Source organism: Siphateles boraxobius, unplaced genomic scaffold (assembly GCF_051911475.1).
Source record: "Siphateles boraxobius isolate OS27281-9 unplaced genomic scaffold, OSU_SipBor_1 100, whole genome shotgun sequence".
Lineage (NCBI taxonomy): Eukaryota > Metazoa > Chordata > Actinopteri > Cypriniformes > Leuciscidae > Siphateles > Siphateles boraxobius.
In genome coordinates this window covers 3,055,435-3,075,997 of record NW_027508701.1, presented here as the reverse complement: position 1 = coordinate 3,075,997, position 20,563 = coordinate 3,055,435, and the positions used below count along the sequence as shown (strand labels likewise).

The 20,563-nt window shown below is 42.2% G+C and overlaps 1 long non-coding RNA gene across 1 annotated transcript; it reads left to right on the top strand.

The window, feature by feature from the left end:
* The first annotated feature begins 907 nt into the window (after positions 1 to 907).
* Positions 908 to 10,562, top strand: LOC143747110 (uncharacterized). Its single transcript, XR_013206671.1, has 4 exons — positions 908 to 1,287; positions 1,396 to 1,805; positions 9,647 to 9,713; positions 9,822 to 10,562. It is a non-coding gene; the product is annotated as an uncharacterized LOC143747110 (long non-coding RNA).
* The last annotated feature ends 10,001 nt before the right edge of the window (positions 10,563 to 20,563 follow it).

Genomic DNA, 20,563 nt, shown 5'->3' with positions numbered 1-20,563 from the left:
TAGCTTGGGATATGCTTCCCAGTGTACCTTGGTATTCCTGTGTTATATGGAGTCCTTTGTCCAGGCTGACAGGGATCTCGATTTACGCAGGGCACTGGAAGACAGCTGAGAAGGTGGCGTGATTAGACTGGTAACCCCATTCGTCGTCATCCGACGTAACTCGGAGTGACAACGAAAGGGAACGTCTACGGTTACGTATGTAACCCTCGTTCCCTGAGTAGGGAACGGAGACGTTACGTCTGCCTGCCACTTTCCGCTGTACCGCGGGGATCGCCTGAGCTCAGTCTTGGCTCCTCAGCGAAGAAACATATCTGCTTGCTGCCGGCTTCCTCCTTTTATACCCACGAGGTGGGGCGGAGTTACGCCATGCAAATTCCGCAGACCCATGGCATTTCTTTGCCATTGGCTCGTTTTGTAATACTCGAAGTTGATAGGCTTTCTAAGCGAAACCCCATTCGTCGTCATCCGACGTAACGTCTCCGTTCCCTACTCAGGGAACGAGGGTTACATACGTAACCGTAGACGTTATCCGCTATTCGCAGTGCTTCCCATCCGAAGCCCACTGCATTCTGATTCATCATTGATGTTGCCCTGGAGAACGGAGGAAATCCAGTTATCCGCTATTCGCAGTGTTTCCCATCCGAAGCCCACTGTATTCTGATTCATCATTGATGTTGCCCTGGAGAACAGAGGAAATCCAGTTATCCGCTATTCGCAGTGTTTCCCATCCGAAGCCCACTGCATTCTGATTCATCATTGATGTTGCCCTGGAGAACAGAGGAAATCCAGTTATCCGCTATTCGCAGTGTTTCCCATCCGAAGCCCACTGCATTCTGATTCATCATTGATGTTGTCCCGGAGAACGGAGGAAATCCAGTTATCAGCTATTCGCAGTGTTTCCCATCCGAAGCCCACTGCATTCTGATTCATCATTGATGTTGTCCCGGAGAACGGAGGAAATCCAGTTATCAGCTGTTCTGAGTGTTTCCCATCCGAAGCCCGCTGCATTCTGATTCATCATTGATGTTGTCCCGGAGAACGGAGGAAATCCAGTTATCCGCTATACGCAGTGTTTCCCATCCGAAGCCCACTGCATTCTGATTCATCATTGATGTTGTCCCGGAGAACGGAGGAAATCCAGTTATCAGCTGTTCTGAGTGTTTCCAATCCGAAGCCCGCTGCATTCTGATTCATCATTGATGTTGCCCTGGAGAACGGAGGAAATCCAGTTATCTGCTGTTCTGAGTCTCTCATTCGAAGCCTGCTGTATTCTGATTCATCATTGATGTTGTCCTGGAGAACGAAGGAAATCCAGTTATCTGCTGTTCTGGGTGTTTTCCATCAGAAGCCCGCTGCATTCTGATTCATCATTGATGTTTGCCCTGGAGAACAGAGGAAATCCAGTTATCTGCTGTTCTGAGTCTCTCATTTGAAGCCGCTGCATTCTGTTTCACCATTGCTGTTGTGGAGGACGGGGAAAATCCAGTTAACTGTTGTTGTGAGTGTTTCGCACTCGAAGCTTGCTGTATTCTGACTCGTCATCGATGTTGTCCTGGAGAACGGACGAAGTCCAGTTATCTGCTGTTCTGAGTGTTTCCCATCCGAAGCCCGCTGCATTCTGATTCATCATTGATGTTTGCCCTGGAGAACGGAGGAAATCCAGTTATCTGCTGTTCCGAGTCTCTCATTCGAAGCCGCTGCATTCTGTTTCACCATTGCTGTTGTGGAGGACGTGGAAAATCCAGGTAACTGTTGTTCTGAGTGTTTCACACTCGAAGCCTGTTGTATTCTGACTCGTCATCGATGTTGTCCTTGAGAACGGAGGAAGTCCAGTTATCTGCTGTTCTGAGTGTTTCTCATCCAAAGCCCGTTGCATTCTGATTCATCATTGATGTCCTGGAGAGCAGAGGAAATCCAGTTATCTGCTGTTCTGACTCTCTCAGTCGAAGCTGCTGCATTCTGATTCGTCATTGATGTTGTTCTAGGAGAACTGAGATAATCAGTCCTGAAGGGTCCTGTGTCTATCTGAGACTGTTTTAGAGTACTTTATATTCAATAAAGCAAACTATTCTTTTACCTTGCTGTCCTGCCTCGTGGTGTCCCTTTTGGTTTAGCTCCCCAGAGTGGTATTTGGTGAGGGTGGTGTGTGTTGGAGGGTCCAGCACATCGGTATGCACATAAAATTAATTAATTCGCCTTTAAACAAATTAAGGCTTGGAAGAGGTCTTAAAAAAGAGCAGAAAGACTTAAATTAATGAAGTCATTTTGTTCCTCAGAATCAGATTGTATCTTTTATCAGTATCTTTTTTTATTTGCCTTTAAAATTTACATTTTACAGACAACTAGCAAAACTACAGGTCCTTCTCAAAAAATTAGCATATTGTGATAAAGTTCATTATTTTCCATAATGTAATGATACAAATTAAACTTTCATATATTTTAGATTCATTGCACACCAACTGAAATATTTCAGGTCTTTTATTGTTTTAATACTGATGATTTTGGCATACAGCTCATGAAAACCCAAAATTCCTATCTCAAAAAATTTGCATATCATGAAAAGGGTCTCTAAACGAGCCAATAACCTAATCATCTGAATCAACTAATTAACTCTAAACACCTGCAAAAGATTCCTGAGGCTTTTAAAAACTCCCGGCCTGTTTCATTACTCAAAACCGCAATCATGGGTAAGACTGCCGACCTGACTGCTGTCCAGAAGGCCATCATTGACACCCTCAAGAGGGTAAGACACAGAAAGAAATTACTGAACAAATAGGCTGTTCCCAGAGTGCTGTATCAAGGCACCTCAGTGGGAAGTCTGTGGGAAGGAAAAAGTGTGGCAAAAAACGCTGCACAACGAGAAGAGGTGACCGGACCCTGAGGAAGATTGTGGAGAAGGACCGATTCCAGACCTTGGGGGACCTGCGGAAGCAGTGGACTGAGTCTGGAGTAGAAACATCCAGAGCCACCGTGCACAGGCGTGTGCAGGAAATGGGCTACAGGTGCCGCATTCCCCAGGTCAAGCCACTTTTGAACTAGAAACAGCGGCAGAAGCGCCTGACCTGGGCTACAGAGAAGCAGCACTGGACTGTTGCTCAGTGGTCCAAAGTACTTTTTTCAGATGAAAGCAAATTTGCAATGTCATTCAGAAATCAAGGTGTCTGGAGGAAGACTGGGGAGAAGGAAATGCCAAAATGCCTGAAGTCCAGTGTCAAGTACCCACAGTCAGTGATGGTCTGGGGTGCCATGTCAGCTGCTGGTGTTGGTCCACTGTTTTATCAAGGGCAGGGTCAATGCAGCTAGCTATCAGGAGATTTTGGAGCACTTCATGCTTCCATCTGCTGAAAAGCTTTATGGAGATGAAGATTTCATTGTTCAGCACAACCTGGCACCTGCTCACAGTGCCAAAACCACTGGTAAATGGTTTACTGACCATGGTATTACTGTGCTCAATTGGCCTGCCAACTCTCCTGACCTGAACCCCATAGAGAATCTGTGGGATATTGTGAAGAGAAAGTTGAGAGACGTAAGACCCAACACTCTGGATGAGCTTAAGGACGCTATCGAAGCATCCTGGGCCTCCATAACACCTCAGCAGTGCCACAGGCTGATTGCCTCCATGCCATGCCGCATTGAAGCAGTCATTTCTGCAAAAGGATTCCCGACCAAGTATTGAGTGCATAACTGAACATAATTATTTGAAGGTTGACTTTTTTTGTATTAAAAACACTTCTTTTATTGGTCGGATGAAATATGCTAATTTTTTGAGATAGGAATTTTGGGTTTTCATGAGCTGTATGCCAAAATCATCAGTATTAAAACAATAAAAGACCTGAAATATTTCAATTGGTGTGCAATGAATCTAAAATATATTAAAGTTTAATTTTTATCATTACATTATGGAAAATAATGAACTTTATCACAATATGCTAATTTTTTAGAAGGACCTGTATATCAACCTGCATCACCCTCACATCAGTGTCTGGTCTCGTCAACATTACTGCTACGTAAACAGTCAGACTCCTTACCTGAACACTCACCTGAGATCATCCTGTCTTTCGTCTGTCTCCTGTCCGTCATCCCGATCCAGATCTCCAGTCATCATGTTCATCCTTCACCTGCACAGAGTTTCCACTTCAGTCATCGCCAGCTAAGTCTTCCTCACCTATCATCCAGTCACCATCCGTTCACCATCATCGGGTTCCCGCTGTTGTCCCATCACTCTGCTTTTACATAATAAAACCATTTCACATTACCATCTGTCTGTCCCCTTCTGTGTGTGTGACAGGGAGTCCTGCGTGGATTTCAGTCAGATAAGGAGCTTGAGGGCTATTGCTCGGTTGAATGGTTTTTTTTAATGATTGAGGGGAATTTCAGGCTGCATAGATTTGAATGAATTGTTTCATGTGTGTGTTAGGATGTGTGTGTGAAAAGTGTCAATTGCGTGAGTCTCACGCTGAATGCGTGACAGTTGGCAGCCCTGCATGGCACCTTATATATTTCTTATTTTATTTAATATTTATTTTAATATTTATTGCTCCTAACATCATAGTTCCTCTTCTGTCTCATGCCAGCCTTTTCCATTTGATCCCTGGCAAACACATGGGCTGTTTCCAGCCGATCCTGCAACTTCCTTGCATACTCTGGTCCAGCAGGTACAGCCAGCATGTCAGGCCTAGGCGGCACAGGGGCAACGTGACAAAACATCTGCGTTGGCGTGGCTAGACCCGGGTCTATGAACTACTGTGAAGTCGTATGACTGGAGTTCTTCCAGCTATTAGGCCACTTGACATTCAGGCTCCTTGAAGGACATCAACCGTTGAAGAGCAGCATGATCTGTCCTTATCTTTAATGGTGAGCTGCACAGGTAGTATTTGAAGTGCCTCACTGCTATCACCACTGCAAGGAGCTCATGTCTGGTGAGACAATAGCGTTTCTCGCACTCATTAAAGACCCTGCTAAAGTATGCCACCACCTTCTCCCCATCTGGTCTTTCCTGTGATAACACTTCCCCCATGCCGACGTTGCTTGCGTCCATGTCTAAAACAAAAGGCAGTGTGGTGTCAGGTGGAACAAGAACTGGAGCTTCAATCAATACTTGGGTATCGAAAGCCTTCTGGCACTCGTCAGTCCAGACAAAGGTTTGGTCTTTCTGCTGGAGGCGGAAGAGCGGCGACTCTATGCACGAAAACCCCTTACAAACATTCTATAGTAAGAGGCGACCCCTAGAAAGTAGAGATTGGCTAGTCTCTAATGGTGTGAATTTTGTCCTCCAGAGTGCCTATGCCTTCCCTCCCAAACTTGTGTCCAAAGAACTCAACCTCCCGCCTCATAAAGTGGCATTTATGTGGATGCCGTTTCAGGCCTGCTGCTGCCACTCTGCATTTGACCGATCCTGGGGCAATGTCTGATCAGATACATTGTCCGAACCGCCTATGAAGAGCCCAAATCTATGTATTATAATCATTTCTCTCTTCAGGATTCAACAACAGGCAGGCAGCCGCATTATCAGTGAGGCACAGCGCTAACTGCAAAGCTTTATGGTTTTCAGACCAGCCTGCAGCATTAGCTAATAGTTCAAACTAGGCATTGAATGCATCCCTATCCATCTTACCGGAGAACCGTGGTATTTTAATAGTGAATATGTCTCAGTCTCTTTAAGTATTTGCTGCAGGCCTGGGCGCCGCCATGTTTGTTTACTTCCTGTGTCTTCACGTCATTGCGAGAGTGTATTTTTCCGCATATGTGCTGTCATGTCGGTGCCATTCTGCTTATGTACAAACTCACTGTGCAAGGGAGGTGTGAAGCCAGCTTCAGCAGCTTGTAACATGATAGCCTCTTTCATCTTGGCCGCATCGCTCGAAACCCAGTGTGGATCTGCTGCCGGACTGTGTGTTCACAAGCACTCACCTTTTCCCCTTACGGTCTGCATCTCGTGTTTCACTTTCAGCCATGCCCCGTACTCCATCTCATCGGCGAATGCTCAGCTTGTACGTTGAGGTCCATCACTTCTGACACCAAATGTAGCGTTTCGCTACTAGTAGTACTGTTACTGTTAATGCCGTAACCCATGCCGTACATAACAGGCTAAAAGAAATATAGCTCACTGCACTTGCTGTTGAACTCACTCCGAACCACACACACCTCGTCTTTCCCCCTCTCTAGCCACCTTGACCCTGCTAAAACCCCGTCCCTTAACGTGAACCAGGGACCACGGGATAGAACCACTTCGTATTAGATTAACACTGTTGAACATCATAACATTAACTAGTATATTCCAGCTGTTATAATGACATTACAGTATGTTGAAAGATACAGTGCAACTTACTGAAATGTATATGCCTCCTACATAATATCGATCAATCAGTGTTTTTCAACCGCGGAAAGGTGTGAATAAAACAGCTGGAGAACAATTATGTCACATAACGTTATATTTACCTCAGGAAAGCCGTTTAATGATAGCAAAAAGTTGGCTTTGGTCCTTGTTTCTATAATGTTAATAGCCAAATTCTCCAAACACATAAAATGTTGATCGCATTTATAATAATAAAGAAAATTGCAATGCAAGGAAAAAGCAAAATTATGAGAAACAGAAATGATTAAATCATTTATCTGGGTCTTCAGGCTATGCAGTCTGTTAGTAGTTTACCTAACCTCCCGATCTGAGCCGTTCGTTCATCACGTGACATCCTCATAAACTGAGCTATGCAGTCTGTAGTACCAGATACAGAATTGATTAGTTCATCTCTCGGGTTCGAGTCGTTCGGTTTTAATTCACGTAACTGCATGTTGTTATTAGGCTATATATAGGTATATTTATCAAAGTGATTTTTCCCATCATAGATAGTTTAAAATATTACCAAATATTTAGTACCACATTCATATGGAAAAGAACCACCATGATAGAAATAAGAAAGAAAGAAAAAAGTATAATTTGAGTTCAAAAACGCAGCATATAACTGTTAAAAACTGACTACTCGCTTGTTTGTTATAAAGTTAGGGAATTATTATCTATTTCTGTCCAGAGCGGTCACATGACCCCCGTCGTCTGCCAACATCAGGGTGTCGACAACGATGCGCACGGAGGTTATCTGGTGTCTCAATACTGCAATGCATCACTAATCACTAAACTCAAACGAAGGTATTTCTCATATTTTCAAGTCAATGTTTCCAGATTCAGACATTCTGAAATAAGCTATTGCTACTGAAACAATTTCGGACAGCAAAGACATTCACCTGTGGCAAGGACAAAACTGGTTACATCAATAGATTCGGGCTTGCAACCTTCTTTAAGCAGCAGCTCGTTGACACCATCAACAAATCGGGCCCGTTTGTGTTAATGTTTGACGAGTCTCTCAATCAGTTAACAAAGAAGAATCAGCTCGACGTACATGTTCGTTTTTGGGATGATGACTGTGTCCAATCTAAGTGTCTGGGCTCTCAATTCCTGGGACACGGAACAGCTCCTGTTGCATCACATCAAATTAAGTGTATCTAATAGTCTACTAGCATTTCATTATTTCTCTCTGTGTGTGTGTGTGTGTGTGTGTGTGTGTGTGTGTGTGTGTGTGTGTGTGTTTGTTTGTTTGTTTGTTTGTTCAGTATTCAGTACTTGTTTGTTTCAGGTATAAAAAATACTGGTATGTTATTGTATTTTTGCTTTCGTAAATCTGAACAACAAATAGTTGAATTTCTAATGGTTATTTACATAACAATACAATTTAATAATGTAAAGCACTTTGTGCTGCATTATGTATGAAAAGTGCTATATAAATACATCTTGATTTGATTGCCTGTGTATTTCAAGAATAAACATTTAAGGCATATTTTCATTCACAGGAATGTGTTGCAAAACTGAATATGAGGCAGCTTGTCTCCATCAGTATGGACGGCCACAATGTCAACTTGAAGTTGGGAGACCGTCTCCAGAAGGAGCATGCAGAGCTGTGTGGAGCTCAACTGGTCAAGGCTGGAAGCTGTGGGCTTCACACCCTCCACAATGCAGTGAAGGCAGGCTTTACCATGTGGTAGCTGGACAAGCTCCTTCGGGCTCCCCATGTTCTTCTCCACAATATTCCTGCTAGGAGTGAGGACTTCACAGCCTTGACTGGGTGTGCCTGTGTCACCGTTTGAATAAGGAGGAACTAGAAAGATGGGATGTTGGTTTCCCCGGGGAGGCACTTCCGGTGTGACATCAGGCCGGTTCCGGTTTGATGTCATGGCCGACGGCGGCTGGTTCGGAGAAAAACGAGCGGCAGCTGCAGCTGGTTAGAAGCTGATCTGGGCATTAATTGAAGCACGTATCCTCTATAGAAGATATAAAAAGTGGTTGTGAGGAAGACAGAGGCGAAAGAAGCGAGCGCGGACAGAGAAGAAAACGGGAGAAGAAATCGGGCTTTGGAGCAGGTGGAAATTGATGAGGAAAACTGGGCAGATGGAGAGAGCGATCTTGTGATTATAGATATCACGATCTTGGGAGAAGTTAAGTACATAAATTCCGTTACTTGAGTGATGATTTCATCTGGACTTCATGAGAATAATTCGGCATAATCGTGGTGTGTTTTACCCGCCGATGTGATCCTTTGTGTGTGTCGTTGAGGCTGGTGATCGAGGATTCGAGTCTCTTCAGCGTTGCGTCGCCTGGCATTTCCCTCTCAAAGATCAGAGCTGTGGATTGGAGGACCCTGGCTGGACGGAGTGGAGGCTTAAGTTCACTTTGAGGTAGTGTGGTAATGCAGTGTTGGAAGATTGAAGTGGCACGTGTGAAGGAATGAAGGTTTGATGCTTGCACGAGGGTGGGGAAGATTAGTTATTACCTTCGTTTGTAAATCTTTGTCGGGGACTGTCCGGTCTACGGAATGCCAGGAAATAGTAAAATCAGTTGTGTGTGAAGCTCTGTGCAGGTGATTGATTCATCATTGATGTTGCCCTGGAGAACAGAGGAAATCCAGTTATCCGCTATTCGCAGTGCTTCCCATCCGAAGCCCACTGCATTCTGATTCATCATTGATGTTGCCCTGGAGAACGGAGGAAATCCAGTTATCCGCTATTCGCAGTGTTTCCCATCCGAAGCCCACTGTATTCTGATTCATCATTGATGTTGCCCTGGAGAACAGAGGAAATCCAGTTATCCGCTATTCGCAGTGTTTCCCATCCGAAGCCCACTGCATTCTGATTCATCATTGATGTTGCCCTGGAGAACAGAGGAAATCCAGTTATCCGCTATTCGCAGTGTTTCCCATCCGAAGCCCACTGCATTCTGATTCATCATTGATGTTGTCCCGGAGAACGGAGGAAATCCAGTTATCAGCTATTCGCAGTGTTTCCCATCCGAAGCCCACTGCATTCTGATTCATCATTGATGTTGTCCCGGAGAACGGAGGAAATCCAGTTATCAGCTGTTCTGAGTGTTTCCCATCCGAAGCCCGCTGCATTCTGATTCATCATTGATGTTGTCCCGGAGAACGGAGGAAATCCAGTTATCCGCTATACGCAGTGTTTCCCATCCGAAGCCCACTGCATTCTGATTCATCATTGATGTTGTCCCGGAGAACGGAGGAAATCCAGTTATCAGCTGTTCTGAGTGTTTCCAATCCGAAGCCCGCTGCATTCTGATTCATCATTGATGTTGCCCTGGAGAACGGAGGAAATCCAGTTATCTGCTGTTCTGAGTCTCTCATTCGAAGCCTGCTGTATTCTGATTCATCATTGATGTTGTCCTGGAGAACGAAGGAAATCCAGTTATCTGCTGTTCTGGGTGTTTTCCATCAGAAGCCCGCTGCATTCTGATTCATCATTGATGTTTGCCCTGGAGAACAGAGGAAATCCAGTTATCTGCTGTTCTGAGTCTCTCATTTGAAGCCGCTGCATTCTGTTTCACCATTGCTGTTGTGGAGGACGGGGAAAATCCAGTTAACTGTTGTTGTGAGTGTTTCGCACTCGAAGCTTGCTGTATTCTGACTCGTCATCGATGTTGTCCTGGAGAACGGACGAAGTCCAGTTATCTGCTGTTCTGAGTGTTTCCCATCCGAAGCCCGCTGCATTCTGATTCATCATTGATGTTTGCCCTGGAGAACGGAGGAAATCCAGTTATCTGCTGTTCCGAGTCTCTCATTCGAAGCCGCTGCATTCTGTTTCACCATTGCTGTTGTGGAGGACGTGGAAAATCCAGGTAACTGTTGTTCTGAGTGTTTCACACTCGAAGCCTGTTGTATTCTGACTCGTCATCGATGTTGTCCTTGAGAACGGAGGAAGTCCAGTTATCTGCTGTTCTGAGTGTTTCTCATCCAAAGCCCGTTGCATTCTGATTCATCATTGATGTCCTGGAGAGCAGAGGAAATCCAGTTATCTGCTGTTCTGACTCTCTCAGTCGAAGCTGCTGCATTCTGATTCGTCATTGATGTTGTTCTAGGAGAACTGAGATAATCAGTCCTGAAGGGTCCTGTGTCTATCTGAGACTGTTTTAGAGTACTTTATATTCAATAAAGCAAACTATTCTTTTACCTTGCTGTCCTGCCTCGTGGTGTCCCTTTTGGTTTAGCTCCCCAGAGTGGTATTTGGTGAGGGTGGTGTGTGTTGGAGGGTCCAGCACATCGGTATGCACATACCGCACAGTAATTCCATTCAAAAAGTGAAATTTAGATATTATATTAATTAATTACACACAGACTGATATATTTCAAATGTTTATTTCATTTAATTGTGATGATTGAAACTGACAACTAATGAAAATCCCAAATTCAGTATCTCTGAAAATTAGAATATTACTTGTTGGCCAACTGAAAATTATGAACATGAAAAGTATGAGCATGTACAGCACTCAATACTTAGTTGGGGCTCCTTTTGCCTGAATTACTGCAGCAATGCGGCGTGGCATGGAGTCGATCAGTCTGTTGCACTGACAAAACTGACAAAAGGTCATTGCTAAAGAGGCTGGCTGTTCACAGAGCTCTATGTCCAAGCACATTAATAGAGAGGTGAAGGGAAGGAAAAAATGTGGTAGAAAAAAGTGTACAAGCAATAGGCATAACCGCAACCTGGACAGGATTGTGAAACAAAACCCATTCAAAAATGTGGGGGAGATTCACAAAGAGTGGACTGCAGCTGGAGTCAGTGCTTCAAGAACCACCACCCACAGACGGATGCAAGACGTGGTTTTCAGCTATCGCATTCCTTGTGTCAAGCCACTCTTGAACAAGACACAGCGTCAGAATTTTTTTTTTTTGTCACACCGGGTCATATTTGCAACTTCAAGCTGGTGTATATCTCTGGAAATTATTATTTTTTGGTCACACCGGGTCAAATTTGCAACTTCAAACTGGTGTATATCTCTATACACCAACAGAGGAAGTCCAGTTATCTGCTGTTCTGATTCTCTCATTCGAAGCCTGCTGTATTCTGATTCATCATTGATGTTGTCCTGGAGAACGGAGGAAATCCAGTTATCTACTGTTCTGAGTGTTTTCCATCCAAAGTCCGCTGCATTCTGATTCATCATTGATGTTTGCCCTGGAGAACGGAGGAAATCCAGTTATCTGCTGTAGTTAACTGGTCTATTTCCAGAGATATACACCAGCTTGAAGTTGCAAATTTGACCCGGTGTGACCAAAAAATTATAATTTCCAGAGATATACACCAGCTTGAAGCTAAAGACAAAAAGGACTGGACTGCTGCTGAGTGGTCCAAAGTTATGTTCTCTGATGAAAGTAAATTTTGCATTTTGGAAACCTTTGGAAATCAAGGTCCCAGAGTCTGGAGGAAGAGAGGAGAGGCACAGAATCCACATTGCTTAAAGTCCAGTGTAAAGTTTCCACAGTCAGTGATGGTTTGGGGTGCCATGTCATCTGCTGGTGTTGGTCCACTGTGTTTTCTGAGGTCCAAGGTCAACGCAGCCGTCTACCAGGAAGTTTTAGAGCACTTCATGCTTCCTGCTGCTGACCAACTTTATGGAGATGCAGATTTAATTTTCCAGCAGGACTTGGCACCTGCACACAGTGCCAAAGCTACCAGTACCTGGTTTAAGGACCATGGTATCCCTGTTCTTAAGGACCATGGTATCCCTGTTCTTAATTGGCCAGCAAACTCGCCTTCCCTTAACCCTATAGAAAATCTATGGGGTATTGTGAAGAGGAAGATGTGATACGCCAGACCCAACAATGCAGAAGAGCTGAAGGCCACTATCAGAGCAACCTGGGCTCTCATAACACCTGAGCAGTGCCACAGACTGATCAACTCCATGCCACGCCGCATTGCTGCAGTAATTCAGGCAAAAGGAGCCCCAACTAAGTATTGAGTGCTGTACATGCTCATACTTTTCATGTTCATACTTTTCAGTTGGCCAACATTTCTAAAAATCCTTTTTTTGTTTTGGTTGTAGAGTATGTAGTGTATCTGGACTGTGTCAGGACGACTCATTTACTTATACATGTAAGAATGCTTCTAACCTCTCTGACTCTGGTCCATAACTCAGGCCGGGCACCACAGAGTCTGTCCCTAATGGCGTTCATTGACACTTTCATAGCGAACTGAGTTAAAACCAAGCCTCCCCCTTTCCAGCAAGAAGGGACTTGTGTACAACACACACACACACACACACACACACACACACACACACACACACACACACACACACACACACACACACACACACACACACACACACACACACACACACACACAGCCGGGGGTCAGGCCTCAAAATCGCTATCTCCTCAGAGCCAGGTCAGGCGGCCAGAAATACTTTCTACGAAACGCACACACACATTCCGCACCCAAGCATACACACATATCCAAGGACTTTCACTAATTTCCTCATTTAGTAGACTTTACTGAGATATATTTGATATGTTCTTATGTTCGTCCGATTGCCCAGGTCCTATGGAAGGATCTGTGAGTGTATAGTAGTTCTAAACAAACTACAAGGGTTTTTAATTATGCTTTTTAATGTACCTTTACAATATAATCTTCCTTACATATGTGACCGGTCACGGAAACTAGGGACACAAGTCGGTTCTGGGGCATTTTGAGTTCTTCATAGATTCTGAAAGTGTAATCTCCAAGCTTTCCAACGATGTGTAACATGTGGAAATCTGATAATATTTGGAGAAGTTGTGGCCTTATGAAGGTAGGCATTTAAAAAAGCTCAAAGATGAGAAAACGACCTCTAAACATTGTGCAGTTCTCACCTGTCTCTGCTGCTGGGAGTAACAATAGGGCTCATTTACATCTCATTTAGATAAGCCATACCCCCTGTAAAGCTCCCCCCTGTGCTTTACAGTTTTTTTTGCACTTCGAATGAGTGCACTTCTGCCGCACTAGGCGAAAAACAATTGTGCTGCCACTCTATTTGCAACGTACCAGCAACAACACACAAAGACCAATATGCCATATAGCCTACATGTAACGCAAAACCAGCAACAACACACAAAGACCAATATGCCATATACATATAACGCAAAACCAGCAACAACACACAAAGACCAATATGCCATATACATATAACGCAAAACCAGCAACAACACACAAAGACCAATAAGCCATAGGCCTACATATAACGCAAATAGTGCACAACGCTCGTGTGCCCAAAATGTCAACAATATTAAAGTTTATGCAGGAGGCAAATGCCTGCTGGCATTTTTCTTTAAGCAGTCATGACAGGAATTTTCCAAATAATCACATTTCACCTCCTCAAATTACTGTTGCAAATCTCTTTACACCACTTTATTATGTGCGTATACACACACACACAAATGAAATGTCCATAAGCACATTATATCATCAGCAGGTTCAGCATCTTAAATAACGACTAAAGAGCAAATGAAGCTTAACTTACATTTCAGAAACGCGCACGGCAGGCCTTCATCGCAGTGTTGTGGAAATTTTAATATTCATTGATCCCAAACAGGTATCATAAGAGAAAGAACCTATTCAATGTATAAAAGTATATGTGTGTACGTGCTTGTGCGTGACGTTTCAGGAAAATATGGGACAAGACCTCTGACCTTAGGGACGGTCAGTTTTGGCCAGTTTATCTCAGTACCAGTTTGTGTCTTTAAGTAGAAACTGAACAGCAGTAAGGACCTTATCTGAGTGGGTGAAAGGTACAGCGGGTGAGGAGGAACCTTGAAAACAGTATAAAGGCTGTCTCATATCTTCCTGTTGTGTGTCACTCTCTTGCACAGCGTAACTTCTGTGTACTAGACTGAACCTATTCTTGCAAGCATAAATACTTTTCTTTTTATTAATTTGATTCTGAGTGTCTCTTACGCAGTGATGATGTTTAACAGAATTTTTGCCACAACAATTTTGGTGTCAGAAGTGGGATTCCTTGGAAGTGCCTTCTGGACCTGAGAGCGGACGGTGTTTGGCCACCTGGACTGAGCAGTTCCAGCTCTACCTCGTAAGCTTGAGAGAGAGGGGCCGACCGCTATCGGGTCCGGGAGGGGCTCCACTGGAATCAAAAGAAAGCGAACCCGTGGCAACCAACATATCTCTGGTAAGAGACGTCTAAAATATTTTCTTTTGGGGAAAAGTATTTTGTTTCGGGTATGAAATGTGAGTGAACCATATTGGCTGAGGGCTGTTTCTGTGGTACGTAATCTGAGATTAATTGAGATCTATATATAGATCAAGAGGTTTCAAACAGATACGAGAGGAAATTATCTGAGATTAATTGAGGTCTGTAACAGATCAAGAGATTTCAAACAGATAGGTAACCTGAAAATGAGTTGTTCCGCCACGGAGCAAATTGTTTTTAGGTACTGAGGCTAGATAGGGGGAACCAGAACAGTTTTTGGTAAACCTTAATTAGGAGGGCACTAATAGTGCAACCCGACCGATTTGGGTTAAAAGGAAAAATCGGGTCTGTTGGGGACGCCTAACAGATCAGGAAAACGCGCGTTGAAGAGAAATCCACAGAGAACAGAGAAGCAGCCAATATGGGGAAGTCTCAAGGTAAGCATGCAAAATTTGATACACCGGTTTTTCTATCAAATGAGAAAATTATGGGGGAAAATTTATGTTTTAGATATTGAAAAAACTGAGAAAATACCATGATTTCCCCAGGGAGGGAACACTGAGCACAACTAGACTGAAAGTAGTGCGAGAATCAATTGAACAGGGCAGTGAGAAACAAAAAAGGTTGTTATGGCTGTGTTCAACATGTGTAAGCAATGTGGACAAACAATGGATTGTTGTCTTAAAGGGGCAGATAAAAAAGAACTGTCGAGAGAAATAGGGTTTTACTTCTTCATCCAGTAAATGGATGCATGACATTAGATGTCTGAGAACTTAAATTTACATGATAAGGATTGAAGTAGCAAGCAGCAATAAGGCTGTGTGTGTGAAATAGAGGGAACTGTAAGTGAGAGACTTGATGGAAGAGGGAAGTGAAAAACAAAAAGGTTGGTGTGTGAGATATGTGTGTGGGGATTGTTAGCAAACAATCATGTACTGGTTAGATAATGAAGGAACTGGCATGTAGAGAAAAGAAAGAATTAGCATGTAGAACAGAGGATGCAGAAGGAACTGACATGTAGGGAAAGATTGAGAAGGAATATAGTAGAAAACTATATGTGATGAAAATAAAATATCTGACAGAATTTATGGAAGTCAAATTAACTGTATGAAAAATGAGTTTCAGAATAAAAATAAGGCATTGAGTATGATTAACGGGGATTAATGTGATATAAAGATAAGGAATGTTTCATTAAGCAAAATGGGAAAAAATCTATATTTTAATGGTAAAATAATGATTGAAATTAGGTTTAGTTTTAGTTTGATAACCATTGTGTTTTGAACCTAGGGTCCAGCTATGCTGGGGGTACAGAAACAGGGTTTGCTTATTCACCTCGGTTTCCGGATGTTAGATAAAAGTACTTGTTCTGTAATTAGGGTTGTTGATGATAATACCAAATTAGTAAAATGTAAAGACAACTTTGACCAAAGATTCTAGAAATCAATAATGTATAATGTTGGATATTTTGTTGATATTAAGTCATTGAAGCAAAAGATATTGTCTGTTTTATAAATGAAATTATGGGTCAGGATAATTTCCCTGGACAAGTATGACTAAAGTTAAACGAAAACTTTGTGAAAACAACTTAGAATATTTTGAGCATTTCGATGCAGCTTATTAAAATTAATGTGCGGCCAATGATAATGATGAAGATTATGATTTGGCTATTGTGATTAAATCAGCCACTGGTGGACTGTAAAAGAATACAGAGAACTGCTTAATCAGTGGCTCTGTTTACATTCCTGTTTGGGACACACACTGCTTCAAGGGTGTGCAGTAAGTTGGAGCCGACAGAGAGTGCTTTAATTGTGGTCAGCAGGACCATCTAACATGTAACTTCAAATGCCCACTGGGAAGGTGTTTTAAAATGTGATAGTGACACATTTCTGGTAATAATGTGGGTTTGAAAGTAGATCAGTGTTTAAATAACGATATTAAAGTTTTCGTCTGAGAAAGAGTAAGAGATAAAAACAAGGTCAAAAGATTGAAGTCTTAAAGTGAATCCTTTTGAAGAAAAGATCTATAATAGTAATTTTTATAAGTGAACTGATGAATACAGGTTAATGTAAAATTACAGATAATGACTCCAACAAATGTGATAAAATATATAAAAGTAACTAAAAGGATGATTGTGTGTTAATTAAACATTTTAAAAAAGGGTTTAGGTTATATAGAGAGACTAATCTCATGGAAAATGATAACTGCAAAAGATGTATGTGTATCAAAATGTATCATAAGCAGAGTGTGATAGCCTCGTAAAGGTTAGTGTGAATCCCGATTGGAGATTGATAAACTCCTAGGAAAAATTTAAGTCAAATATTAAACTATGGTAATTGAGATTGAGAAATGTGAAACGTTATTGAGAACTAGAATAATTATTTTTATGTAAGAACAAATAAGCAGAAGTAGTAGGCTACTGAATTAACAGTTGCTAAATGTAAAATGTGTTGAAAGGCATCTGAGTAAACAAATAGCTTGAAAAGTTGACCATGAAAGAGCTAGAAGCTGATGTTTTGATTTCAAAAGATAAGTCTGCTGTTGGCTGTAATGAAACAGTTCGCTTATCTAAATCTGATGTGTGCTGTGGCTGAAACAGCCAGTGCGACAGAGACTCAATCTGATTGGAAATTTGTAATGTCTAGATTCCCCGACGTGGGCAAAGGACAACTGTAAAACTATGTTTATTTGAAAACGTATGTAATTTCTGGCAAAGAGGCCTTAAGCTGGGCTAGTGTTAAAATATGGTAGATAAAGTTTGATGTTAGAAGTTTATAAGAGGGCAGTGTACCAGTCTTGGATGCCTCAGAGTCTCTCTCATTCAATGTCAGCTAAAAGCTGTTATCTCAGCCTGTGTCATAAGTGAAAATAAGTTATTGATAGTAAAGCACAGTGTTTCAGTTGAAAATGATAGACATGGAGAGGTTAAAAGAAATCATTGCCGTTCAGAGGGCAATTTGTATTTGTAAATGTTTTAAATGTAAAACTGAATGACTTTAAAGAAGTCTTTAAAATAATAATACAGACCTTAAACGATAGAGGTGACATTTTGATTAGCGTATTTTAGGACCAGTAACAACTTTGTCTCATTTAGTCTCCACCATTCAGGACCGATGGCTCCGGCTACAGATGAAGTACACTGAATGTACGGTTGTGATCTAAATTCACTGAGTAGTCTAAGTAGCTAGGTTGCTGCTTTTAAGATAGTTAATGGATTTAAGTGATTAAATACTGTTGTTATTAACCTGTCTCCCTGTGAACACTATTAGGCAATCGGAATGGCTCTGGTGACTCTTGAACGTGCCTTTCCTAAGCTCCAGAAAACAGCTGAGTTCTGTTGAAGAAAACTGATTGTATGGGAAAAAGCGGTTACCAGTGGGCACGAGTGACCATCTCTATGACGGGTAAGACCTTCTTTGGCCAGACAGGGGGCAACCTAAGGCAGGGGGGGTCACGTAAAGTCACTGGGCATCTCCTGAATGGAGGTGTGTTATGTGAGACAGGTATGAGAGTTGAGCAGGAGCTGTGAGGCCAGCAGCGTCCTTATACCGTTAAGGGGAGATGAAGCGGTGACGAGTTACTGCAGTCTGCCCCAGAAACAAAGCTCCTCTATACCACTCCCCAGAAACCACATTCGTTGTATGGCTTGTTTTTCATTGTGACAAGTGTCTGCAACTATGCCAGGGGACGACACCCTGAAGAGAAGAAAATTAAAGATAAATGATTAACGGGAGTGGACTTTCAAAAGCCAGCTGATTCCATGAGGTGATTGCCATTATTTGCTGCGGAGACAGTAACAAAATTTAATTATATGAGGGACATGATGTTGATTGCCATATGGGCAAGTAAAATGTATAGAAGAGTTAATGTTGAGCTAATATGTCTATAACATAGTTTTAACTCCTGAAGGTCGTTAGGCATGGTGGTGGCTAAAGATGAAGACAGGCTTTTGTAGATTTGAGAAGAGTCTGGATAACAAAGGTGAATGGTAAAAGGTTAATGTAATAAATTTAATATTACAATTTGTCTAAATTACAGTGATAGGAGGCTGTTGAAAAAGATTATTTGTTTATAGTGAGAGAGACTGCTTGAGTGGAGGAAGGGATGGTAACTGTGTCTGTCTTTCTGTTATCGGCCTGCTAGAGCAAGCTAAAGAACAAAATAGTGATAATGAACCAAAACAACCCAGCTGACTTTGCTAAGATGAAATGAATAATGAACAGACATGCTTTGAAACTGGTTAAGAGACCATGTAAAATTAGGTAAAAGCTACAGTAAAATGTGAAGTTTAAAATCTTACTTAAAATTTAAATCTTTTTAGAGATGATATAATGAAAAGCGAACATTAAAAATGAACAGTTAAAATATGTGTCTAATATGAGTGTGTGTGATGGTGACTGCACTCTATGTCTTGTATGTGTTAGTTTGGGGTACGAATACTGTGTCTGAATAGTGTGTATATTGTGTCATTAACCTCTGGAATGAGGGTTTTATCATTACAGATGGGTTAAGGCAAATGACAAGTTTTAAGGAAGCTAATAGTTTTGAGTCAATCTGATGACAAGATGATGCAGAAAATGGGACGAGCTTTAAATGGATTAGTTATCCAGCTCTGTCTGCTACTGGTAATTAGGAATCAATCTATGGATTAAAAGCATTTATGTAAATTGAATTTGTGAAGTTGTAGAGAGATGTCCATCATGGGTTGAGATAAACTAAAATGTTATAGATTTGAAGGCAATAACAAAGTGACATATTGGCTAAGTCAATAACAAATTATCCAGAGAGTCCTTCACATTTATGAATATTGTGAACAAAAGGGGGAAAATGTTGTTTGACTGACTTTGACCAAGTCTGTACAGCACGACCTGACCTGACAGAAACAATTGATGACTTTGAAAATGTTTGTAGATGACTGGCATAAGAGACCAAACAACAGGCCTGAAAAGCAGGATACACTGTAAGACTGAGGGCCGTTGCCCTCCAAATACTCTGATAAGAAGATGTGTTTGTAGCTTTAAGTAATATTTTTGTTTCAGAGGCAGAGAAAGATGTCTGGAGGAATTTTGGCTTTGGGACAATGTTTGGGTTAGTGTTGATGGCAAACTTTATCCAAACACCATTATGTTAGATTGATGCACGAGATGATTCATGCATCAAAAGGGGGGATGGTAACAATTTGGATAACAATTGACAAAATTTGGTTTATTAAGGGACGGTATATGTTGGGAGGACAAGGGGCTTAATAGGGTAAAAGCCTGGCAAGAAGCCATTCTTCTCCCTAACAAAATTGCTGTCTGTAAGTGTGCCGCACACGCTGATAACAAAATTGCAGGACTGTTTCAACAGGAGACGCCAGGGCAGATGCAGCAGCGAAGGTCGTGGCAGCACAGCAGACAAAAGAAACTACGTGTACTTTACTATCTGAAAATAACCTCGACATTTGTTTTTCTTTACAGAGCATGCAGACTTTTGATGCAGGGCAGAATGTGCCCAATAAAATAATGGTTATGGATGAATTTGACTTACTATCCTGGCCTGGGTTATTAGTGTGGCAGAAAGAAACAAGGCCACACCTGCGCAGCGCATAACTTAAGATTTTCCTTTTGCAGAATGTCAGGAAGGATTGCAGAAAACAGAACTAATTCTGTTCCAAATGTATAAATATTGTGTTGTGGACATGAGCAAAGTGGGTTGAGTGTTTTTCATGGTAAAAGGACCCCGAGTGCTATTAAGTGAGCAAGAAATTATCCGGAGATAATGTTTCAGGTTGTTGATTCCACAGGTCACACCAAAGGGGACGAGCGGCAAGACAAGCGGTCACTAACAAAACCTTAAGGTCTTCATTCACAGGTCAAAGCAGGAGATGGTTCACTCCAGTAGGGGTACATCGTGATCTAAGGGGCAAATCTGGTAATGATCAGAAAATGGTTGGAGAGTGGGACACCTGGGTCGAAGCCTCTCACCTTAGACTACACCGACAGGCCTCGACAATCAAATAGGAGGACAACGTGAGGGGTCAAAGGCTCGTGCTAGTAACAGCCTCCCTCA